This window comes from Protopterus annectens, chromosome 2.part0, assembly GCF_019279795.1.
Source record: "Protopterus annectens isolate FY-2018-M chromosome 2.part0, PAN1.0, whole genome shotgun sequence".
In the NCBI taxonomy this organism is placed as follows: Eukaryota; Metazoa; Chordata; order Ceratodontiformes; family Protopteridae; genus Protopterus; species Protopterus annectens.
In genome coordinates, this window is record NC_056728.1 from 1,347,003,390 (window position 1) to 1,347,030,616 (window position 27,227).

General features: G+C 42.6%; 1 protein-coding gene across 1 annotated transcript in view; it reads left to right on the forward strand.

Moving 5' to 3' along the window:
- BBS7 (Bardet-Biedl syndrome 7) overlaps nucleotides 1-27,227 on the forward strand; it is a 1,778,061-nt gene that overhangs the window by 247,745 nt on the left and 1,503,089 nt on the right. The window lies entirely within an intron of this gene.

Consider the following 27,227-nt stretch of genomic DNA (forward strand, 5'->3'; position numbering starts at 1 on the left):
GAGAGAGGAAGGAAGAACCTAAGTGGGTTGGCCTTCTCAAATCTTCTCTCTGTATTAAGTAGAGTGAACACTAGACTCAGAATATGATCTCACTGTACTCAGTTAAGTGAGCAAATGAGATGGACCCAGGAGGAGTGTTCTAATACAGACTTACAGGAGGGGCAGGCAATTTTAGAGCCAGCAACACTAATACCAAAACAGGAACAGGGAGGGAGGGTGGAGAACTAACTGCAGAGAGACGCACAGCACACTGTTCAAAAACACACAATTAGGAAATAGAAAAAAATGAAAATACAGTACTTTTAAAACTGCAAGTTTGTACTTAACAAAAGACTAAAATTCACTACTGCAAGTTTCACTTAGCTTCAGCTTGTAATGTAGATGTTTGTAGCCAAGCAAGTCTCTCAGGAGATGTTCTTCGTGTTTTACTGTTGCAGTCATTACATTTGGGTAATCTGCTGGCAGGTTGCCCTCAGTCGGCCTTAATTCCAAAGTCTTGGGTCCTGCGTCGTTTGCTGTCTCCTCTTCCATGACGTCAGGGGTATAAAACATGCAGCCGATGCCATTTTCTTTATTCTTTCTTGCCTCGCGGTGCCCGAAGCAGAAGCATTTTGCAAGTGCCGGTCGGCCGACTACTGAAATATTCGAGTTTGAGTTTCAGAACCGAAGTCTTCACTAAAGCTAAGTACCCCGTTGGGGAAACTTTTTTCTTGCTTTTTACCGATGTCAGAAAAAGTTAATAATTGCCTACTTGTGGGAAGCAAATACCTCATAAGGATTTCCATTTATACTGTATTCCTTGCTTAGGCCCTGATCACAATGTGCCTGGCTATCGGTTTTGTGCTAGATTTAACCAACACACTATTAAGCGTCGGTATATTTTTGCATCAAAGTATTTTGGAAACAGATTTAACTACCCAGAAATGTCGTTGGATAGCAATCCGACTACCGGAGTACATAAAAAATACAAAGAAAGGGACAGAGAAAGGCAATCTAGATCCAAAACCGACGACGAAGCTTCTCCTAAGCCAGTTGCCGGTTCGCCGGTACTCTGTGAGGCGCCTTTGCAGCCCCTGATACCTGCTACCTTCGAGTCGCAGGCCTCTACTGACACCCATGTGGAGTTCAGCATGCCGCAAGATACTCAAGGTATTGGACCGATGGCTGTATCTCCCTTGGATGTGTCCAGAGCCGCTGAGCAGGCACCAGCTTCTGAGGGTGTATTCCGACCTCAACATTTGTACATCAAACTGACGACAGCTGCAAAACCAAAGACAAAAGCAACTTCTAAACCTAAAAAACAGATGCATGAGCCCACATGCACAGGCCTCTATGCCTAAAAAAACAGATCATCAAAATGGCTGAATACCTTATTACCTTGATCAGGGGTTCCCCTCCCCCTCCAGATAAGAGGCCTAGGCAAGACACTGATTATGAATCTTCAGACCAGGTTTCTATTTCTTCTGATTCCTCTTCTGATCAGGAATTATCTGTACCTCCCTATGAGGATTCTGATGCTGAGGAGTCTATTCCATCTGCATCTCCTCCTGAGGATTATTCATTTGGAGAAACCTTGCTTACTTTGAGGGAGCATTTTCACTGGGAGAGTGAAGACTTCTCAGAATCAAAAAAGAGGCTCAGGGATTTCCTCCTTCTCCCTCAGCACAAGCCTTTAGCCATTCCCCCTGTTTTAGACATTGTGGATGATGTGTTTTCGGAGTCAAGCTTGACCCCTGACTCCTTACTGCCGGCGCCTAGTATGCCTGACAGATATTACAGAGTCCCTGACTCACATAAATTTTTATTTAGAAACCCTGCTGCTGATCCTGAAACTATTTCACAGGATCCAAAGTGAGTTAAGGCCTCAACATCAAAAAACCCTACCCCCTCTGAGAGAGATTCTAGGGCACTGGACAGATGGGGAAAAAAGGTTTATACATCTGCAACCTTGGCAATCAGGGCCTTAAATTGTCAATTTAATATGCCTAAGTACCAACAACATGTTATGGGATTGCTGAAACGGAAAATTATGTTGATTTCAGAATGTGCAGAAAATAAAGAATTGCAGGAATTATTGCATGCAGCTGAACAAGTTGGAAAGCATACTTTGCAATGTGGTTTTGATTCTTTAGAGCCCTCCTGCAGGGCTGCAGTTACTGGATCTGTGATTAGGAGGCATGCCTGGTTAAAGGAACAAAATTTGCCTGATCATGTTAAAGCTAAATTGATAGATGCACCTTTACAGCATGATTCTCTGTTTGGTATTAAGGCAGAAGAGGTTTTAAAGAAAATGGAAGACAAAGCTAAGTCTATGCAAACTGTTAAATATTTCTTACAAGTGCAACCACCAAAATTCAGTAGACACTGGCCTACAAAAAATTGGTCTTTTCCTGTGTCAGATAGAGCTCAAAGGCGCAAATCCAGATGCCCTAAGGGTTCCAGGTACCAGGCTCAAGACTCATACAGGTCAAAGCAATGGGATGCATCCACCTCCAAATCTGGAGGAGATAAAGCGCAAACCTACAGAAAGCAATCCCAGTGACTTCCCTCTGCCTACACCAAGCACTTATCTTTCGGCAGCACCCACAGGGAGAAAATTAGCACATTTTGCTCAAAATTGGCAGTTAGTAACCCAGGACAAGTTGGTACTAAACATCGTATCACAGGGATACAGATTCCATTTCCACACTCTGCCAATGACAAATGGTTGGCCAGATCTGCCAAAAAATCAATGGGCAGAGGCACAGAAACAGGTTTATGTCCCTCATGGATATGGGGGCCATTCAGACAGTACCAGAACAGAAAAAAGGACAAGGTTTTTATTCAAGACTGTTCTTGGTACCCAGAAAGGACAAGGCCTGGCAGCCAATACTGGATTTATCGATTTTGAACACATACCTGGACATTCCAAAATTCAAAATGCTCACTTTGCAGCAGCTTCTACCCATGCTGGGCAAGAATGCTTGGCTGGTGACTTTAGACCTAAAAGAGGCATTCCTGCATGTCCCAATAAGACAGTTGTGCAGAAGATACCTCAGATTCAAGGCCGGCTTAATGCATTACCAATTCTCTGCACTGCCCTTTGGCTTATCTACTGCACCCAGGGTCTTTACAAAGTGCCTGGCACCAATAATTGCATTTTGCAGACAACGAAGTATTCAAATATATCCTTACTTGGACGACTGTCTCATTCAAGCAGAGAGCAAGGACACTCTTCTACAACACCTGGCATTTGTGAAAAGGCTTCTAACATGCCTAGGGTGCACAATAAACGAAAAGAAATCACAACTGGTACCCTCTCAAAAGATAACATTCCTGGGTGCAAGCTTGAATACAACTGCCCAGATGGCTTACCTCACTCCAGACAAACAAAGGCAACTGACTACTTACTTCAAACTGATGGCAACAAAAACCCAGTCTTCTGCAAGACAAATTCTGCAGGCTCTGGGCTTCATGGCATCCTGCATCCTACTAATTCCATATGCAAGACTGCATATGAGGAAACTTCAGTGGTACCTAAAAAGTTTATGGAGTCAACATTCACACAGTCTGGAAACAATGGATGTTAAGTTGTCAATCTCGCCTTCATTCTTGCTGGATGGGTTCGGAGCCGATCCTCGGCTCCGACTCGGCACTAGCTTTAGCTCGAGAACTCCTTTTACCAGCTCGAGGCAACCCTATATCCCATGATGCAAGGCGGACCTACCTCAGATCTCGTTTGCCGCTTAGCGAAAGAGGTCTCCTTTGCCAGCTGAGGTAAGTTTTTTCTTGTTAAAGAAGAAAAAGTTTAGTTAGGGGTTTAATTTCCCTTCAGTGTTAGGTTAGCCTGTATTTAGTACAGCCCACCCTATTCCCTTCCTTTTTAAACTTTTAAAATAGTTTTTTTTTCAGTTAAAGTTTTAGTCAGGCCTAGTTCCCCAAGTTATTCCCTTCCTGTGTGTCTGTGTAGGGATTAAGTTGTGTGTTTGTGGGGACTGTTTGTGTATATCCTTTTAGGATGTCTAGGGAAGGCAAGGTCTCAGGCTTCAAGAAGTGTGACCAGTGCTGTCAGAAAATGTCCCTGACAGACGGTCACACTTCTTGTGTGTATTGCCTGGGGCCTTTGCACCTGCAGGACTCCTGTGCGTTGTGTCATGCCTTTAGCCAGAGAGTCCTGCAGGAAAGGAGGAACAAATTGATCCTCCGAGGTTTGTTAAAACCTGAAGGTTCTCCTCCTAAGCAAGGGGCAGGAAAACCTCTTAAGCCACCGAAGGCTCAGGCTACAGTGTCCAAGCCTCCTCCGGTGGCTCCCGCCGGGCCGATATCGCTCGGCTGGAGCCGATACTTCTTCTGCTAGAGTAGTGGGTTCGGTGCCGGCTCCGATACCCTGACTACTGTTGCCTTGTCGGCTCGGCTGGAGCCGACACTTTATCCAGCATCGGAGCCGAGATCCTCGGCTCCATCTGGGGTTCAAGGGACTTCGGCTCCGATGGCTTCGGCCCGTAAGAGATCCCGGTCCCCTTCGATACTAAGTATTCACTCAGCTCCGGGGTCTCCTCTTTTGTCGGAGCGGAGCCATCGGAGCCGATCTTCGAGATCTTCCAGGCTGTCTGACCACGATTTGGAGAGGGTGGTAAGCAGGCTGTTGAAATCTCAGGCACTGGCCCAAATGCTCCATAGCCCGTCTCAACAGACTTCGGCTATAGCCCCGATTCTTGAGATTCCTCCTCCGACTCCACACCAGAGTTTGGAGCCGGAGCTTCTTGGGACGGCGACTGTTTCGATGCCGGAGCCGATACATCCTTCGGCTCCGTCATCCTCGGCTCCGATCTCCTCCTTGAGACCTTCCTTGGAGGGATCCGGTCGTCGGGTTTCCACTGTCGGCTCCGAGGGGGCTAGTGGCATCGGACCCTTGTCCGACCCCGCTCTCCCTCTCGGAGCTTTGGCTTTGGTAAGCTCGGCGCCGACATCGGCCTCGGAGCCTTCTCTCTCTTTGGAGCCGACCATTCCTGTTTCTTCGGAGCGGGTGTGTTCAGGTCTCCCGGGGAGAGGAGCCTTTGAGGTGATGAGGAGTGTCCTGGCCTCTGAGCCTGGTCAACGGTCTATCCCTCTAGCTCCTCCCTCATCAGTGCCTGCAGATGCCTCTTGCCAGCCTCTTGCTCTCAGGCCCAGGGATCCATCGCCCCAGGTTTCCCCACTGGGAATTTCCTCCTCTTCTGAGGTTTCTCCTGATCCTGCAGGGGAACCCCCTCGGAAGAGGACGTATAAGAGGAAACACACAGACTCCCCTGAGTCTACTACATCTGATACCGACTTAGATGAGTCGGAGGGTTCCCACGGTCCCCTCTGAGGATGTCTCTTTTCAGACATCCTTGAGCTCCTCAAACAGAGGGGAATTGGCCTCCATTGACCCCTCCGAGGATGAGTCGGTATACCTGGAGGCCTTGGATCCCGACCCTCCACCTCCTGGGTGTCTCCGCCTTCGACCCACTCATGCAGGTAGTGGCTCGGAAGGCGTGGCTCCAGATTCTGTGGAACCTGTCCCCAGGAGACCATCCAAGTTCATCACGGCCCCTTCGGACAAACAGTTCCTGTCCAAAGGTGTCTCTGTGGATGCTATGGTGGTGGCGGCCACTAAGAAGGAACTGGCGGATCCTTCAGTACCTGTCCATCCTCCTAATAAGGATTCTAGGACCATGGACAGGTATGGAAAGCGGATGTTTTCTTCAGCGACCTTTGCTATGCGTTAAGCTGAATTACCTTTGTCACTTCACCAGGCTTCAACGAGATATTCTCAAGGAACTGGGAGAAGCAGTCCAGGATCCTTCAGCTGCTGGGGCTCAGGAAAAGATTGCCTCTCAGCTTGCTATCCTGAATTCGATATCTAACTCCTCCATGCGGCTCATATCTTATGCAGCTGATGGAACGAGCAGGGCCGCAGGCACAGGTGTTGCTCTTAGACGCCAAGCCTGGATGCGGCTGTGTAATTTTGCAGACCCCTTTAAGGCGTCCTTCACCAACACGCCCTTTGACGGTTCGGCTTTGTTCGGACCTCAGGTGAAGGATACTTTGACCAGATGTGAACAGGACGGTAAAACTCTTTCTGCCGTTGGAGTCCAGTTTTCCACTCCTTCTAGACCATATCCCAAGGGTCAGAAGGGGAAGATGTGGTTCCGTAAAGCCCAAGGAGCTACACCGGACACACGTGGTCAGTTTACCCCCAGAGGCAGAGGGGGTAACAATAACAGACGCCGCCCTAGAGGCAGGGGGGGTCCTCAGAACCAGGGCAACAGGGAGTCTCTTCCTGAGAAGCCCTTTCAGCATCCCTGAGGTGTTGCCCGACTGTCCACCCTTGGAGGCAGTCGGGGGAAGAATTTCGCTGTACCCAGTAGCCTGGCAATCCCTATCACAAGAGAAGTGGGTACAGTCGATTATATCCGAGGGTTACAAAATCCCCTTGAAAGGTTTCCAGACCTCTACAATCCCTTCCAGACATCTCACCCGGTCAAAGGGATTTGGCAAAACAGGAAGTTTCAAAACTCCTGGGAAAGAGCCATCCAAACAGTGCCAGCAGACCAAGTAGGATCCGGCTTCTACTCAAGATTCTTTTTGGTCCCCAAAAGGACGGAGATTGGAGACCAATACTAGACCTAAGCAGACTAAACAAGTCTGTCAGAAAGGCAAGATTCCGGATGGTCACGCTGCAATCCATTCTGCCCTTTCTGGGCAAGGACAACTGGATGTGCTCGATAGACCTTCAGGATGCGTACTATCATATAAAGATTCACAGACGCTCCAGAAGGTTTCTCCGCTTCGCTGGGAGCCAGTCATTACCAATTCAGAGCACTGCCCTTTGGCCTCACTTCAGCCCCCAGAGTGTTCACCAAATGCATGGCAGTGGTCACAGCTCACCTGAGACGTCGAGGATTCCAGGTGTTTCCTTATTTGGACGACTGGCTCCTCTCCGCCACCTCCAAAGATCAGCTTCTTCGGTCCAGAGACTACACCTTACAACTTTGCAAGAGTCTAGGAATTTCTGTGAATTTCGAAAAATCCTCTCTGCTGCCTTGCCAATCTATCACCTTTATAGGCGCAGAGTTAGATACCGTCAAAATGTTAGCCAGGCTAACAGATCAAAGGATTCTGGACATCCAGAAATTTGTTCAGCTTCTGTTACAAAGCAACAAGGTCAAAGCCAGGTTTGTCTTGAAAGTTCTAGGCCTAATGGCTGCAGCCATTGTTCTTCTTCCACTGGCTCGCTTTCACATGCGTCTCCTACAGTGGATGTTGTTCACGCAGTGGTCGTACCACGATCTGCCCATGAGACACGAGATCTTAGTGACACAGTCTTGCAGGGCTCATCTACGATGGTGGATATCTTCCCTCTTCTTCATCAGGGCCGACCCTTTGTTCCCCTCCTCCAGTTGCCACAGTCACCACGGATGCCTCTCTGATCGGGTGGGGGCATTATCAGGGCAGGATGGTCCACGGACGTGGCAACCCATAGAATACCACCTGCACATAAATGTCCTGGAGATGAGAGCAGTGCTTTTAACGTTGCAAGCCCTCGTCGACTTTCTTCCCACAGGGACTATTGCAGTACAGACGGACAACATGTCCGTGGTCTGGTACATCAACAAACAGGGCGGAACCAGGTCCTATCCCTTATGTCGAAGCTCTCAGACTTTGGCAATGGGCGATCTCTTCTCAGCGGTTTCTGATAGCAACGCACATCCCCGGCAGGTCCAACCTATTGGCGGACAGGCTAAGCAGATCTATTCTGATGCCTCACGGTGGTCTCTCAATCAGTCTGTAGTGGATCAGATTTTTCTGAAGTGGGGCACCCCTTGTTGCGATCTTTTCACTACCCCTCAAAACAGCAAGTGCCCAGATTACTTCACACTATTTCCTCTTCCAGGCCAACCCTTGAGAGACTCTCTAACCCAGGATTGGCCTCGGGGACTTCTTTATGCTTTTCCTCCCTTTCCATTGATTCCACAAGTCATTCAGAAAGCCACCGTTTTAAGAGCCAAATTGATCCTCATTGCTCCATATTGGCCTCAACAAATTTGGTTTCCGTCTCTACATCATCACCTTCTGGTGCAGCCCTGGCATCTGGACCCAGTTCCGGATCTTTTGATCCACCAGTCGGGTCAGCAGCACCGGGCCATTCATTCTCTCAACCTCACTGCTTGGTTGCTCCACTTCCTTCCCTAGCCAGGCTACCTATGATTTCTGACTCAGTCAGAGACATTTTAGTGTCTTCTTTAAAGTCGTCCACTAGAACTGTTTATGCTAGCAAGTGGCGACGTTTTTCTATTTGGGCAAACGCCAGAAATATTGATCCTTTCACCGCTCCTATACATTCTGTTTTGGATTTCCTGGCGGAGGTTTTTCATTTGGGATCGTCATCATCTACAGTCAAAGTACAACTGGCTGCTATTTCCAAATTTCATGTTGGCTTGCAGGACAATAACATCATGTCTCATAGGTTATGCAAAGCCTTTTTGAGAGGAGTTTTTCTCCTAAAACCGCCTGTGAAACACCCTCCTCCGCAATGGGATCTGAACTTAATGTTGGCATCCCTAATTCTACCTCCTTTCGAACCGTCTGCTACGTGTTCTTTAAAGTTGTTGACATGGAAAACTATATTTTTGCTGGCTGTTACTTCTGCAAGAAGAGTTTCTGAGATTCAGGCCCTCTGTATTCGTTCACCTTATCTGGTGTTTCATAAGGATAGGGTTTCTCAGAACTAACCCTTCCTTTCTTCCCAAGGTTGTATCTCAAGCCAATATTAACCAATCTATTGATCTACCAGTTTTCTTTCCTAACTATTCTGACAGAGCTGAACAGAAGCTGCATTTTTTGGATGTTCATCGTCAGCTCAGGTGCTACTTACATAGGACTAAACAAATTAGAAAATCAGACCAATTGTTTGTCTCCTATGCAGAAAACAGGTTGGGTCTTCCAGTATCTAAAGTGACCTTATCTAGATGGTTGACTTCCACCATTTCCTATGTGTACTCTCTAAGGGGCAAACAACTATCTTCTAAGCCAAAAGCACATTCGACCAGGAGTCTATCCACTTCTGTAGCTTTTCAGGATAGACTTCCCATTGACACCATTTGTGCAGCAGCTACTTGGGCCACGCCTCATACCTTTGTGTCTCATTACAAGTTGGATTTGGCCTCCAGAGATAGGGCCAGTTTTGGTTCCACTGTTCTCAAGAGTCTGTTCCATTGAGCCACCCGGGATACAGGTGCTAGGGGCTGTCCCATCCAGCAAGAATGAAGCGAGATTGACAACTTAACATTTAGAAGTTATGTACCTACCATAACGCTCCATGTTAGTTGTCTTCTCGCCTTCTTTCTCCCTCCCTCCTTCCCCTGGCCTGGACAGATCTTGGAGAGTTCCTATTAGATTGCTTCCTCTGGAGCATTGTTATGAGGACTTCTTTTAGGAACCATGGTTCCTAATTATATTAGGATAAGTCTTTAGCAGGGCTAGTTAGCTGCCAAACGAGATCTGAGGTAGTTCCGCCTTGCATCATGGGATATAGGGTTGCCTCGAGCTGGTAAAAGGAGTTCTCGAGCTAAAGCTAGTGCCGAGTCGGAGCCGAGGATCGGCTCCGAACCCATCCAGCAAGAAAGAAGGCGAGAGAAGACAACTAACATGGAACGTTATGGTAGGTACATAACTTCTAATTCCTCTCATTCCCTGCCTGCAACAGGAGTTTCTATGGTGGGCAACGGCCTGTCACCAAAACATGGGATGGCCCTTCACTCTACCCCCTGCCAGCCAAACCTTAACAACAGACTCATCAGATTATGCCTGGGGGGGCCCACATGCCAGGAAGATGCATTCAGGGCATATGGGCACCAAATCAAATGCATCTACATATCAACTAGAAAGAGATGCTAGCTGTTCAAAATGCCCTAACAGCCTTCAAGGGCTTACTTCATCCAGGACAACTACTGGTAAAGACGGACAACACCACAGTCATGTGGTATATAAATAAGCAAGGGGGCACACACTCACACCCTCTTTACAGATTAGCCATGGCACTGTGGGACACAGCTTTGACCAACCAAATACATCTTCAAGCTCAATTCCTGCCAGGAAAACAAAACACTCTGGCAGACGATTTAAGCAGAAACTTATTGGATCCTCACGAGTGGAAACTAAATCCACAAGTCTTCAGCATGTAACAGAAAAATTGGGGAGCCCAGACATAGATCTATTTGCCTCTCCTCAAAATTATCAACTGAAAAGATTTTGCACAAGGACTTATCACAGACAAGCATGGAAAGTGGACACCCTATCCTTCAGTTGAAAAAATCTATCAGTTTACGCCTTTCCTCCTCTGCCTCTTCTACCCAAGGTCCTCCTAAAAGTCAGACAAGAGAAGCCAAAGATGATATTAATTGCCCCAGACTAGCCCCACCAATACTGGTACCCAATCCTAAGGAACTTGTCTCAATACCCAGCTTGGACCTTGCCTCAATAACCACAACTACTGTCCCAGCAAAACAATCAAATCCAGCACAATCAACTACAGACTGAACCTGGCAGCATGGCTAATCCTGTAATCATACAAACGACACCTCTCAGTAAAGCTGTGATGGATGTCATTTTGGAAGCCAGAAGGCCTACTACTAGAAAATCTTATGCTGACAAATGGAAGAGATTCTGTGCTTGGAATTAAGTGCAAGGAACTGATACAACAGAACTTACATATTCCTCAGATATTACAATACTTAACTGAGATGCTTGACAAAGGTCTTTCTTTCTCATCAATCAAAATCCATGCCTCTGACATTTTGGCTCATTACAATACAGAGCCACTAATCTTTTCTCATCCTTTACTAAAGCAGTATTTTAGAGGAGCCAAAAATTTAAGGCCTCCTAGAAGATCACCATTACCTGCATGGGACCTCAATTATGTGTTGGAAAAGCTCACCCTGCCTCCATTTCAGCCAGCTGCTACTGCTGATATAAAGTTCTTATCATGGAAGACAGCTCTGCTACTAGCAATTACTTCAGCAAGAAGAGTTTCAGAGCTACAGGCCCTCATGGCTGTAGAGTCTTTTTGTCATATTTTACCCAGACAGAGTGTCTCTGAAGACAAATCCTACTTTTATGGCCAAGGTCGTTTCCAGTGTGGTTCTTAACCAAACAATTCATCTGCCGACTTTTTAACCAAATCCACAGAACGAAGGGGAGTGAATTCTGCATTCCTTGGACGTACACAGACAGCTAAGATTCTACTTGAGCAGGACTAAAGCTCTAAGAAAAAGTGAGCAATTACTACTGTCATATGCTGCAGGATCAGAAGGAAAGGCTATTTCAAAGCAGACAGTTTCAAAGTGGATAAGCCATTGCATCCGTTTCTACTTACACCATGGCAAACCTGTGCCCAAGGGCATTAGGTCTCACTCCTCCAGAGATGCAGCTACTTCAGCAGCCATTCTCAGAGGAGTACCAACCAAGGACATTCTAGAGGCTGCTACATGGAGTTCTGTTCACACCTTTACTAAGCATTACCATTTGCCTTATAGCCTCGCCTAATGCTGTTTATCTCCAGCCTCCCAAACATAGCTTTGGGATTCTACCCAAATGTAATGACTGCAACAGTGAAACACGAAGAACATAGTACAGTTGTGTACACTTACCATAAGTGTAGATGTTCGAGTGTATTCACTGTTGCAGTCCAGGTTACCATCCCGCCATCCCAGTCATTCTACAGTTTCTTTCCTTCTCTATCTTCTACAACCTATGTGATGTATTTGCTTGTAGATGAAGGTAAAGTTTATATTGATGCATGTATATATATATATATATATATATAAATATATATAGAATTGCTACCTTTTGGGGGGCATCTGGCATTGGGGGAAAAAAAACTAAAGAAAATGGTGTCAGCTGCATGTTTTATACCCCTGATGACCTGACATCATGGAAGAGGAGACAGCAACCGACCAGGACCCAAGACTTTGGAATTCAGGCCGACTGAGGGCAATCTGCCAGCAGATTACCCAAATGTAATGACTGCAACAGTGAATACACTCAAACATCTACATTTATGGTAAGTGTACACAGCTGTACTTTGTGCATAAAATAATTTCTCAAACTTTGTGGCTAGCAATTAAAGTACAGAGGAATCCCTCTAGGCTATTAAATATCAGATAAAGAAGTGATACCAACACCCCTCTATAGAAAAATAAGTGCAGAGAGAGACACAGCACACTGTTCAGAAACACACAATTAGGAAACAGAAAAAATGAAAATACAGTACTTTTAAAACTGCAAGTTTGTACTTAACAAAAGACTAAAATTCACTACTGCAAGTTTCACTTAGCTTCAGCTTGTAAAGCAGATGTTTGTAGGCAAGCAAGTCTCTCAGGAGTTGTGCATAAAATGATTTCTCAAACTTTGTGGCTAACACATAAAGTAGAGGAATCCCTCTAGGCTATTAAATATCAGATAACAAAGAAGTGATACCAACACCCCCTCTATAGCAAAATAACTGCAGAGAAACACACAGCACACTGCTTAGAAACACACAGGAAACAGAAAAAAAATGAAAATACAGTACTTTTAAAACTGCAAGTTTGTACTTAACAAAAGACTAAAATTCACTACTGCAAGTTTCACTTAGTTTCAGCTTGTAATGTAGATGTTTGTAGCCAAGCAAGTCTCTCAGGAGTTGAGCATAAATAATTAAACATTATCGCTCAGAAGCTGTAGAAATTCTTGGTATTCCATAAGGATTGTCCCTTTTCGAGCAAGGGTCCCACAGTGGATTCCATGGTGGTGATGGGCACCACGAAGGAACTAGCTGAAGAGATACTCCACTGTCCATCTCTCTAAACAGTTATCCAGGGTGTTGGACAGATTTGGAAAGCGGGTTTATGCTTAAGTGAACTTCACTGTAAGAGTGCTGGTCCCTGTCTGTGGAGGAGAAGAAATATGTCATCACACAGTTGGCCACCCTTCATTCCTTATCAAATGTGTCAATGCATCTTTTTTCAAATGCTGCAGAGGACACACCGAGAGTAGTTATCATAGGTATATCTGTTAGCATACCTGAATGCACCTTTTCGACTTTGCAGATCACTTTAAACGGTCTTTTATCAATGCCCCCTGTGATGGTTCCACCTTTCATGGACCTAAAGTGAAAGAGTTGCTGTCCAGAAGTGAGCAAGATGGTAAAACCTCATCTGCCGTAGGTATTCGGTTTTCTACCCCCCCCCCCCCCAAAGGACCTTCTCTAGAAACCAGAAGGGAGGGACAAAACTCTGGTTCCACACATCTCCAGGTTTTGCTCCTGCCACTTCTGGTGATAGACCTCCTCCCACGGCAGAGGTGGGAAACAATAGTAATTTATGTTGCCCCCATGGCACAGATGGTCTGCAGAACCAAGACTGTCAGTATCTCTTCTCCAGTAGGGTTTTTCAGTGCTCCTGAACAGTTGCCAGACGGTTGCACTCTGGAGGCAGTTAAGGGGCACTTATCCCTGCACCTTACAGCCTGAATGTCCATCACTCAAGATGCTTGGGTACAGAGGATTTTAACCAGAGGTTACACAATTCCCTTTCCATCTCATCTCTTCACTCAAGGAAACTACCCAGTGTGTCATGCTGTCAACGAAAGGCGGCAACTATAGAGATAAAGCTGCTTGATAAGAGAGTAATCTAAGAGGTCCCAACAGACCAGCAAGGATTTGGAATTTACTCAAGGTTTGTTTTGGTGCCAAAGAAGAACTAAGACCAATTTTGGATTTCAGTCACTTGAACCAATATATGAAAGAGATGAATTTTCAGATGGTCGCTGTACAGTCCATCCTACTGTTGTTGAGGAAGGATGATTGGATATGCTCGATAAACCTCCAGGACGCATACTACCATATAGGTATGGACAGAAACTCCTGGAGGTTTCTCCACTTCTGGCTGGAAGCCAGTCACTTCCAGTTCAGGTCCCTGCCCTGTAATGTCTCACCACAGCCATCCCCAAGTGTTCACCAAGTGCATGGCAGTGGTTGCAGCCCATCTCAGGCTGTTGGAGTTCTGAGTGTTGCCATACTTAGAAAAAGCTGAATGGAGTAAATAACCAAGAGCACTGCACCAAAAATAAAAATCCAACAGTTTTATTCCACTACAATAAAAGTTTAGCGCTTTCGTCAAAAGTACATAAAATTGACTTCTTCAGAACTACATGACACACATAATGCTGATTTAAATAGCCTGCCCTACTCAACAATTAGTCAGACAAGAAAAATGTCATTTCCTGCTAAAAAGTATGTAATTTCCTGAACAAATTAAAAGTATAAGACATGATTGTGCTCGTCCTATTTTTTCTGATACTGGATTACAGATGTACAGAACTAATGCTAATGCAAACTTGCATAGTGGTGAGAGCCATTTAAGGTATACACTCTACTATACACAGGATGTGCAATCTATTAAAGATGTCATTATTAAATACTGGGACTTACTCATGCTAGACCCTGAGGTCACTAAACATGTGGGTGTAAGACCACAGTTTGCGTATAAGAACAAGAGAAGTTTGCATAGGATGTTATGTTGTGCAAATTACAAATCTAGTAGGGACGTTATTGACCCTAATGGTACTAGTCCATGTACCAAATGTAATTTTTGTAACTATATTAATAACATTAGTATTTTTGTACATCCTACAACAGGACAAATATTTCCAATTAAAGTAAATGTTAGCTGTGAGACTAGGCACGTGGTTTACATTGCTAACTGCACATCATGTTGCTCTTTTTATATTGAGAAGACAGATAGAATGTTAAAAGAAAGGATAAGGGAACACTTGTATCAGATTCGTATTAAGTCGGAAGTCAACGCCTTATCTAAACATGTCTTACATAATGACAATACCCATATGTTTTTATTCTTAGTACTACATGTCAATGTACCTAATGTCAGAGGGGGGGGATATTAGAAATTTCACTGAGCAAACTGAGGCACAATGGATTATAAAAACAAAAGCACATATCCCCCCCGGGTTTGAATGATAGGGTCCCTCTAAAGCCAGTGTTAAAAAACAGGAGACATAGAATTAAATGAAACATTTTTAAAGTTGTTTTCTTTTTTATGTTACTGATACTAATTAATTTTATTATAAGTAATTTTATTACAGTAATAATAGTATGTCAATATGACAGTTTTACATAATACAATGTGTTTATTAATACACATATATATAAAATTTCATAGATAGATGTTAACAACATTATCTTATGTTTTAAACTTCAAAAGTATGTTCTAGGTTTTTAAGGATTTAATTGATTAAAGTATTTAATTATTTAATTACTTAATTATTTAATTGTGTTGAATGTGTATATATAAGCTCTAGCTGAGATGGAGTATTATAGGTTTGAAAAAGCTTGTCAGCGAAAGCGCTTACCGATTGTCTCAATAAATTAATATATATTTGAATAAGAACTGAATATCGTTTCTTTAACCAAGAACTGTGGTCTGAAAAGACGTGATTTTTTTGTAATCAGGAGAATTCTACATGGTGTGACTACAAACAGAGCTCAGTACTTTTATTTTTATCTATATAATTTAATATGCTTAAATAAGGCTTTGATCTCCCTATGTTTGTTAATATCATAACTGTGTTGATAGATCCGTTGTCTTAAAGCTTGGACAGTCCTACCCACATAGTAACAGTCGCAACCTGTACAGGATGCAACATATACAACCCCTTTGGTGTAACAATAGTACTTTTTTATGTGTAGTGATTTTACCAAAATTCCTAAGTTTAATAAATTCGGCATCAATCACAAAAGAACATTGGGTGCATCTTCCACATTTGAAAGTACCACCTAGTCCTGATGCCACCTTTTTTCTTTCAACTAAACCTTTGAAAGATGTACACTTTTTGTACACCACCAGGGTTTTTTCACCTAGTTTATTAATGATATTCTCATCAATACGAAACATGTTCCAATAATCACAAATGATGCTTTTGATGTCAAAAAAATCAGTAGTGAATGGTAACACTAATGCCCTGCTATAGTTGTTCATTCTTTCAGTTGCTAGGGGCCTGGTTAGACCCAGAGGGTTGTCCAATAATGTTCTACAAACCCATTAGTTCTTTTTTGTTGGACCTCACCTATTATGTCCTTAACAAATTGAGGGGGGGTAACCTCTTTTCTGTAACCTACCCAGTAGGAGGTTGCACTCTCTAAGAAAATCAGTATCCTCAGATACCATTCTGGTCAATCTAACACATTGTCCCTTCACAAGGGATTTCTTCTGGTGCAAGGGGTGCCAACTCTCAAAGTGCAAAAGAGAGTTGGAGTACGTGGGTTTCCTATAAAGATGTGAGGTGAATCTCCCCTTGGAATAATCCTTCCTGATGGTCACGTCAAGGTAGTTCAAAATATCATGGTCCTTGGTTATGGTGAACTTCAGAAAAGTGGTGGTGGTGTTAATATAAGTAAAAAATCTATCCAACTCGTCTTCACTACCATGCCAAAAAAGACCAAATTGTCAAGGTACCACCCATACAGTACCCATATGTCCTTGAACTCAGAGTTGACAATATACAGGTCCTCCCACTGGGCAAGTACTATGTTGGCAAATGACGGTGCACAACAGGCGCCCATAGCCACCCCTTGCAATTGTTTGAATATTTGCCCCTCGAAGGAAATGAAGTTATTGTCCAGAAACCAGGAAATGACATTTTTTAGCAGGAAAGTGATCCTCATTGCTCACTTCTGGCCTCGACAGATGTGGTTTCCTTTCCTCTGGACTCTTCTGATTCACACTCTGTGGGTGCTGGACACTGTTCCAGATCTTCTCTCTCATCCCTATGGGAAGACTCACCTGGACATAGAATCTCTCAAGCTGACCACATAGTTTCTTCAGTTCTGATGATGGTTAGACAGTCTAGGCTTTCATCCCAGGTCGTACACATTCTGGCCTCTATACAAAAACCTTCTTCCAGGAAGATTTGCAAGAGTAAGTGGAAAATATTTTCAATCTGGACTTCCAGTAGGAATTTGGATCCATTTTTAGCCTCCTTCCCAGCTGTCTTGGACTTCCTGGCTTTTCTTTTTCACAGTGCGTCTATCTACTCTTGCCGTCAGGGTCCAGTTGGCTGTTATTTCCAGTTTTCACATTGGAGAGAATTAATCGCCCATTGCTTCTCTGAGATTGTCCAAGGCATTCTTAAGTGGCACTTTCTACTGTGACCTCCTCTTAGGGATCCTGTTCCTCCTTGGAGTATTACTGTTCTTCTGCAGACCTTGACAAGACCCTCTTTTGAACCTGCGGTTACAGTTGATTTGAAATATTAGTACTGGAAAACTTTGTTTTTGGTGGCAGTTACTTCTGCAAAGAAAATATTGCAGCTTCTCACCCTTTCCTGTAAAGCTCATTAATTGATTTTCCACAAGGATAAAGACGATTTGAGAAGAAATCCATCGTTTCTCTGTACGGTGGCTTTGAATCATCACTTAACCTGTCTATCCCTCCCTGTTTTCTTTCCATGTTTTGCCAATAAAGCAAAATACATGTTACATCGTCTGTATATGCACAGTCAACAGTTGATCTGCATTAAACTGAGGTCAAAAAGACTCTTACTCATTTTTTTAATCAGAGATGATAATTCCCCTGATCCATTCTCCCGTCTTTCAAGACAGGCATTCATCTAGACCACAATCAGTGGTGTCTCTTCAGTCATCAAGGAGCCTTACCGAAGCAGACATTGAAAGGATGATGACGAGATTCCTTTGGAAGCAAATTCAACTCCTCCCAGCAGCAGCCACATCTGAGTTGACAGTCCTGTCAACTTCAACTCTGGCTGTGACCCTTACTGTCTCGATTTCAATGCCTTTGGATCAGCAAGAGTCTTGGAGCTGAAGCAATGGTATCAGACCTCAAAGCACAGAGTCAGTGCTGAAATTTTTGGAGTCATCTCTCTGGCTCAATGTGTCTGCCCTATATAGCCTGGCACCGATGTTGTCTTCAGATCCAGTGCAGGTTGGGTCGGGGAGGCTGTTCATCTTGTCATGATGGGGCAAGAGTCTCTTAAGGCACGATCTCTGCCTTAACATTAAAGGCTTTCAAAAGTGTTCTGGCCAGTCCAAGAGAAGAGATGCTTTCCATACTCTTGGCGCCATCCCAACCTCTTTTGAATATTGTGCCTGACTCTGCACTTCCATGTGAACAGGGACAGTCAGCTTCCTTTAGCCTGGGGTCTGCTCACCACAGGAGTTTCCCATCTGAATCCTGCCCACCTTGGGAAGTCCAGTCAATACACAGTCATAGGAAAAAGACCTCTAAAAAGAGAAATCTGGATTCTCTCCAGAATCAGTCACTGAAGACACAGACTTGGATGATGGGGATGGGTCCCCAAGATCCCCTGCGTAGGATGTCACCTTTGGTAACATTGTGGAATTGATGAAGCAGTAAGGGGGGGAGGGTTGGTCCACCAATATGTCCTCTATGAAGACTCTGTGTTTCTTGAGGCTTTTGGAGCTGACTGTTCTACTTCCTGGGTTGTACCGCCTGCTGATGCATTCATTGACCTGGTAGTTCAGCGGGTTTGGAAGGAACTTGTAATGGCACAACCAATCCCTAAAAAGCTGGACAAAGTTTTAGTTGCATCTAAAGATAGAGCACACTGGTGCAAGGGTCAGTCAGTACATGCCATGGTTGCGGCAGCCAGTGAAAAAACTCCGTGAGGGAGTTTACATCTGTTCATCCACCTATTAGGCCATCTAGAGTGCTGGACTGATTTGGGAAATGGATGTATGTTTCAGCGACTTTCACACTTAGTGCGCTGAACTACCTGGTCCACATGACACATTCCCAGAGGGACCTGACAAAGGAATTCATTACATTCCTCTCAAGTAACCAACCATTGGGCACTCAGAAGGCAGTAGACTTCCAGTTGGCTACCTTACAATTATTGTTTAATGTATCCATCAATCTGCTTTCCAGTGCATGTGATGCTATGGCTAGAACAGCAGGTACTGGCATAGCCATCTACTGGCATGCTTGGGTGCAATTATGTTACTTTTCATAAGACTTCAAGATCTCCTTCTTTAACACTCCCTTTGATGGCTCCAAACTCTTTGGGCAAAAATATAGGGAAACTCTCACCATGAGCGAGCAGAATGTTAAGACCCTTTCTACCACTAAAATCTGCCTATCTACCCCTCAGAGAACCTCCTCCAGGAATCAGAGAGATGGTAAAAAAAATATGTTTCAGAAAATCTCAAGGGTTCAACCAGGATGCTGCTACAGACAGGCTCTTCCAAGGCGGGGGGGGGGTGTCAGTTGTAGTGGACATCACCCTAAAGGCAGACTGTAGAATCAAGAGTTTAATTTTCCCTTTTCTGAGAACTCCTTTCAGCGGTCCTGAATGATTGCCTGACTGCCACACTCTGGAGGCATTTCGGGGCACTTATTCCTACACCCTCAAGCCTAGCAGACCATCACATCAGATTCTTGGGTACTACGGATAATCACCAGAGACTATATAATATACTTTGTTTCCCCTCCTTTAAAGAAGAGAAGGAATCTCACAGTACCACCCCCACCCCATCCGCTGAATCCACAACAGCATAAGACTTGAAACATTTAAAAAAATAGTCATCCAACAGGTTCCCCCAGGCCAGTTAGAATCCAGAGTGTATTCCAAGTTCATTTTAGTATCAAAAAGAGACAGGGGACCTCAGGCCAATTTTGGGTCTCAGTCATCTCAATCAGTTTGCAAACAAGACAATGTTTCAGATGGTCATGGTTCCATGCATTCTACATATGTTGAGAAAAAATTATTGGATGTGCTTGGTGGATCTCCAGGATGCCTACTACCATATTGAGATTTCAAGGCGATCACTGAGATTTCTCAGTTTCTGGCTGGGATCCAGTCACTTCCAGTTCAGTTTGTTGCCCTCTGGTCTCATCACAGCCCCCAGAGTGTTCATCAAGTGCATGACAGTGGTCACAGCTGATGTCAGGTTGCTAAGGTTCTTAGTGTTCCAGTACTTAGATGATTGGTGCTGCTCACCACACCAACCAAGGATATTCTACTCCAGTAAAGGGACTTCTTGCTCCAATTTCTCAACATCTGGGGATCACAATCAGTCACTCCAAAAGCAAATTGATACCCACACAACAAATAGAGTTCATTGGATGCCACTTACACTAGCAACCAGATAGCTATTTTGCCAGAATCCAGGATAATTTCTGTACAGCAGACAGCCTTGCAAGTTCTTTAGCACCCCTCTCCACCTGCAAGTTTTATCCCTTGATGGCTAGGTCTAATAGCTTCCACAATAATGCTAGTTCCCTTAGCCAGGTACTACTTGAAAATTCTTCAATGGATACTTTCAATACAGTGGGCTCCCTCAAGTTCCTTCATTCTCTTCGTATACGCATTTGCCTAGCCATAGCGTGCAAGTCCACATTACAGGGTGGTTGACCTCCACAGCTCTTCTAGAAGGCTGACCCTTTTCACCAGATCCCCCCACTGTCATAGTAAGCACAGATGCCTCCCAGCTGTGGTGGGGGTGGGGAGCATTTTGAAGAGCAGACAGTTTAAGGTTCATGGATGAACACAGATGCCACTGTCCACAACAGTGATCTGGAGATGAGGATAATCCTTCTAGAATTGCCGGCCTTCCAGGACTCAGTCCCCAGGAGTGTGTTCTCTAACCAGCTGGATAACATGTTGTAGTCTGGTACATCAACAAGCAAGGTGGAACCTGTTGATATTCTCTATGCTGAGAAGCCATGAGAGTATGGCAGTGAGCAATGTCTTCCCCTCGCTTTCTGACAACAAATATTCCCAGGACTTCCAAAGTGTTAGCGTTCAAGTTGAGCTGATCCATCCTAATGCCTTACAAGTGGTCACTCAGTCAAACAGTGGTGAGTCAGATATTCAGCTACTGGGGCCAACCATGTTGAGATCTTTTTGCTTTGTACCTAAACAGCAAATGCAACAGTTAATTCTCCCTAATTCCTCCACAGGGACAATCAAGGAAACTCTGGCCCACAGTTGGCTTCTGGGTCTTCTATATACCTTTCCCGTCTTTCCTCTGATGAGAACGTTTGTTCAGAAAGCAATAAATTGCAAGGCCAAGGTAATCCTCATATTCTTTTTTTGCCTTGGCAAGTGTGGTACCTCTTCCTCTGGCCTCATCTACTACATCCTCCTTGGACACTGGACAACCTTCCAGAGTTTCTTGATTCACCCAAATCCAGAGACATTGAAGCTAACTGCATGGTTCCTCCAATTTTTAACTGTGACCAGAAATGCCAGGCTTTCCACTAAAGTGGTTCATATTTTGTTAGCCTTTCAAAATTTGGGCACCAGGAAAGTTTACCTCAGCAAATGAGATTCTCTATTTGGGCAGCAGCTAATGGGATAGATTCCTTTTCACCTTCATTTCCTTCTATCATAGATTTTTAACAAATCTTTTTCAGATGGTTTCCAGTTTTTCAGCAGTCAGTGTATCTAGCTGACATTTCCAGTTTCCATGTTGGACACAGTCAATTAGCTATATCCTATAAGGGATACTGTTCTTCCATGAGACATAACTGTCATGCCTCAAGCGTTAACAGTACCTCATTTTAAACTGGCAGTTTCAGCAGGCATAAAGTACCTTTCTTGGAAGACTGTTTTTCTTGTGGCCATCACTTCAACTAGATTTAGGAATTGCAAGCACTCTCTTGTAAACCTCCTTACTTGGTTTTCCATAAAGATAAGATTTCTTTGAGAACAAATTCTACTTTCATCCTAAAAGTGGCGTCCAATATGAAGATTAATCAAACCATTAATTTAGCAGTATTCTTTCCAGGATTTTCTAATACAGGGGAATATACTCTGCAGCTACTAGATGTCTACTGACAGCTAAGACTTTACTTCCATAGGACTAAGGATTTTAGAAAATCTGATCAGTTGTTTTGCAGCTTTTTCTAAAGCAAAGCTGGGGCAGAATGTTTCAAAAGTCACATTATCTATGGCTCTGTGACTGCATAACATTTGTATATGAAAAATGTTGACTCTCTTCAGCTAAGAAGCCAAGAGCTTACGCAACAAGGTCTGTGGATAATTCTACTGCTTTTATGTGCAGTTCCTATAGGTGAAATCCGTGCTGTGGCAATTTGGTCTACAATCCACACATCCATTACTCATTATAAAATTAATATACAGTCAAAGTCATCTATACCTTTCCACCATTCCCAGGAATGTCCTCCCTTGATACCTCCCAGGATTGTGCAAGCTGGGGGATCTGCCCCAAAGGTTAAATCAGATGAAAAAAGGCAACATCAGACACAAAAGTTATATACTCACCATAATGATATACTGTATTGTCTTCTTTTTGTCCATTTCAGCACCCCTCCTTCCTTACTTTTTCCAGTGCTCTTTGATCAAATAGTCCTAACCAGGAGCCTTGCCAGTTCACTACCTCAGTTGGTTATTCTTTCTTCAGGTAACTTTCTGGTATAGGTTTCACTTGTTATATTCTAAAATGTGATAAAAGGCTTTGTTTGATGTTAAGTAGGCAAACTCAATCTGAGGTACTTCATGGAACAGAGGGATTATAGGTAAGGGAGGAGTCAGAGCCATAGATCCACATCTTCTAAAGGCACCAAGGTTGGATCTGATCAGATCCAATAACACAAAGGTTGAACCAGACAGACGGAAAGAAGACAACATGGATCTGTCTTTATGGTGAGTACATAACTTTCATTTATCATCCATTAGAGTGTCAATCACTGCTGTGGCCTTAACAACCATAGCACCCAAAATTTAGCTATGCACCACACTGCTCTTTCTGTTGAATGAGCAAGCATGCTTTTCTATCTGGGAAGTAGCAGTTCCTTCTTAAACTTGCACTTAAAGCGTAACTCAGTCTTATAATTCATGCTTATAGCTCTATATACAGAACACAGTTTTCTGTACTGTCTGTTTTTTTAAGTGACTGCATTTTACAGTTTCTCACATTTTTTGGCTTTTTTGTTTCAGGGATAACATTACAAATGTCGTGTTTTACAGAGTTGCTACTACAGTAGGTCATACCTCTCAACCAATCAAGGACAAATTTCAACAGAATCGGGGACAAAGTCAGAAAAATCAGGGACACTTTTAAAATGTTAGTGCTATTAACTTGAGACATTCACAGAATCACAGCATATGAATTAATGTACATCTTCTGAAGTAAAAGAAGCCTACAACTCTTAATTATTGTCATTATTAATTAAGTGTAATTCACCAACTTTCCTCCAAATGTCACCAGTTTTAGGATGGATTAAGAGGGACAGAGGTAAAATTTGAGTCAAAATCAGGGATGTCCCTGAAAATACAGGACAGTTGAGAGGTGTGCAGTAGGTTCTTCCAGAAAATATAGCCATTTAAAGGTTTAAAAACGCTAAAATAATATCCCTGTATCAATTCAGATTTTAAAGAAGTGACGTCTGAAATAAAATACCTTAAATATCTTTCCATGTACTGTGTTTTAGCTGTAAATAAGAATCTCTGCATAGTCATTTAATCTGGAGTACAACAGAATCAGAATTGCAAATTTAGTTATAAACCAGAAATCTGAAGTGAATACCAACACGTTTTTACTATGTTGTAAAATTAACAGTTAATGAAGCAAAAACTAAATTAATAGTGCCACATTAATATATCTTAGATATATTTTAAATGTTGCACACTTACTAAAGCTCATAAATTAGTCATAGGCATTACATTTGCAGTCTGCAAGTCTAAATCTCTGTACAATCAACTAGTCTGCAAAACTACATTATAAACCATTATAAATCAACAAATTCTTACTGAGTAGTTCATTCAAAGGTCAACAGATTTTAAATTAATTAAAAAAAAGAGTAAGTATCTCAGCTGAGGTTATTGAACAACTCATTCTTAGCTCATTCCCTTCCTTTTGCTCCCTCTGAACTGCATTGCCGACCAGCAGTCTTGCAGATCTGCTTGGTGTTAATTATTATGTAGAATGCATATAATGCAGTTATATAGGATTTGGCTTCCTGTTCTCTGTCTTGCTCTCAGGTGATGACCAGAAACATCTCCTTCGATGAACAGTATACTGTACAATATGCAGGCTGTGAATCAGTGGTTTGCTGGGGTGTTTTATTCCAGCATATCTTTAGTTGTGGATGGGAGAGCCATCTTCAAAGAGCTAACTGTAGTTGCAGGAATTCTGTCATGCATCAGTGGAGTCTATGCTGTTTGGCCACTTACTAGAGGCAAGCTCATTTCACATAAACCTAAAACCATAGCTACTCCTTTGAGAATCCATTACACAAAAGGGCTTGATTCATTACTTTCTCCATTGCTTTCTTAGATGCTTGTTTTTTCTACAGAGTATTAAGCTACTTCTACATTCTTTATTGAGGAGATAAAACCCATTTTGATAGAGTGTAGTAACAGATTCCGTGATCAAAGAACAGGGTGGCAATTAATTATGGAGAATGTGTTTATTTTAGGCTGTCTAAAATTATGGCAAAATCCCATGCCATTCATATCCCATGTGCCAGTGGTTAAAAAATATAACTCGTATCTAAAAAGTGAAATGCTTACTAGATAACTCCAAGTACCAATATTTCATTTAACTCTAAGACAGTTCTAGGCAGATTGAAGGCACTGGATTTCTATATTAAGCATATAAATTAGCCATTTGCAGTCTGCCAGCTGTTTGAGTGATTTGTTAGTAATAGTCTACAGGTATAATGATTAGACAATTAACATTTTAAAAATGTGGCTCAAGGTAGAAGATGATGGAAAAATTGTAGTAATGATTAAAATGTATCCCTGACTATAAAAAAAAATACTCATTACACACATTCTGTATGCCCAGAAATTTGTAGAACCCATCTGATAGTGATGGTGACATGTACTGGCCTTTTAGTATATTTTAGCTAAAAAAAGATTTAATTTTTTGTTAGAGAGTGTAGCTTCACTAGATGTCAGGCAATATCCTGAAAAACACAAGTCATATGAGGACCTGTTAGATTTCTTTTAGTATTTTTGTTTCTACCGGAACCATTTAAATTCCTTGTAATTAATGTTCAATATTAAAACTTCACCTCTTAACTGCCATCTGTCTTTTCACATAGACAGATTAAGAGTATTATGTTTACTTGTTGGAGTCTGTAACAGCTTTGCATAGTGTGTGTCACTGGTTAAGAATATATTGCAAATAAAAGGTCAACTTGTATGGTTTGTGCTGTTTTCTTTTATGCAGTACTTTTACTTTGAAATACTAAAGTAAAGGTTTTGTGTCATCTACAGTTTGGTGTATGTGAGTTCTTTACACATTTATTTATTTATTTATTGACATTTGTTAACTGGGTTTGTCCTGCTGGGCCAGAGACCCATTTTCAGTGGAGACCCGAGGAGAAAAGCTCCAGTTACATACAGTTTACTATACACAAAAGGTTGGTTTACAAAATACATACCAATTGCAGTTTGACATACAATACGTACAAATTGCAGTTTGACATACAAATACATAGAAATTCACAGTGTTTAGATAAGAAAAATAATAAGAATCGGATCAGTAGATATATATACACAATAGTGATAATAACCCCCCCCTTTTTTATGTTATGTTATTAATAACAGTTTTGAAGTGGTGTAGTACTATGTATGCATGTATGGGTGGAAAGGGTATAAGAAGGTAGATTAAAAATGCCAAGGCAAATATGAGGGGAAAATATAGATAATTGTAGAAGATTTAGATAAAGGAGAGTAGTGGAGCTAGGTAGGGTCATGACAGGTACAAGTTTTGGTGTTAAGTGAAGTCTGAGTTCTTTCTTAAAGTGAATAGGGTGAGTAATGGAGCGTTATGTAGGATGGAAATTTATTTCAAGCTTGGGATACAGTGGATTTATACAGTAGTTTACTGATAGTTTTCATGGTCAGTAGACAAATACTAAATTCTTTATTTCTGTTAACGTCTTGATAGTAAACATCTAATGATGAAATCAAGATTTTTAAAGAACGGAGCTTTCTGTTTAGATAGGAAGGTTTTGTTCAACTTTTCTGTGGCAGTTGACAATGATTTTGTCTTTTTGATAAATTGGTATAAATTTGTAAACACAAAAAGGAGGCCTTTTAAGTCTGATCATGAAATGTTATAGCCAGTGCTCAAGGAAGGTAGGCACAAATATCATATGTCATTTTTAATGTCCCCACCTTAAATTTTTAAGAGATTGTTACATCTTGGAGGTACAGTATTTCAGTAAAATGTGCATGGTTTCCTCTTTATTTTTGGTAATATTGTTTATAAGGTGGACTGATTTCCTGTGTAGTTTTCCATCAGTTTACTGTATAGAGATGAGCCACCTGTGTGAGGTAGAGGGATAAATCCCTCACCACACCTCCTGTGTTCTAGGTTCAAGTAACAGCCAAGGTTGGTGAAAGGAAAGAGAGGAAAGATGAGACGCTGCCTACCCAACACTCACAAGAAGGAGGCAGGTAAGCACGCATGCCCATGATAGACTTCCTGTTTAATTAAAATCCCCAACTGAGACCAGAAATCACATGAAGATTCTTGTTGCAGGGTTGGCAGGACCTTTGAGGGTTATATTGCTCATAGAAGCAGGTACCACCCTTTCTGATGGCCCATTGCACACCTTCTCTTGGATATCAACAGGCAGGGATATAGGGAGATGTACGGCATAAGAGAAAATCCCTCTGATTGCCATGGCCCTTTAGCCTTGTAATAACAAATGAATGGATAATAGTGACCACAGAGGTGACTTCATTACCAGCAGGAGAGGATGCAAAAAAAAAATAAAATAAAAATTACCTTCCCACCTTTTCAGGCCTTGAAATTGACAACAAAAAAGATGCTATGTCCACTTTAAGATAAGGTACATCTATCTACTTGTTGCATACTGGAAAAGACTCTATATGTAAACCATTCATTATTTATTTCTTAGCTTTTGATAGTTACCTGGATACTTTAAAATAAATGCAACTCATTTGTAAATCTACATTTACTAAAAGCTAAACTTTTAGAACTTTTTATTTTTGTTAGATTTGGTAGAATAGTGTTTATGTTAGCAGGATTATGTATGGTAGGCATACGTAGATACAGAAAAGATGAGGACGTTCTAGGAATTACATTTTTACAGAGATGTTATTGAATATGTAACAGTGCATTTCTACTGTGACTTTTTTTCTGAGCATCTTTTAACACTTAATGAACCTCTCAAGGGGTTATTATT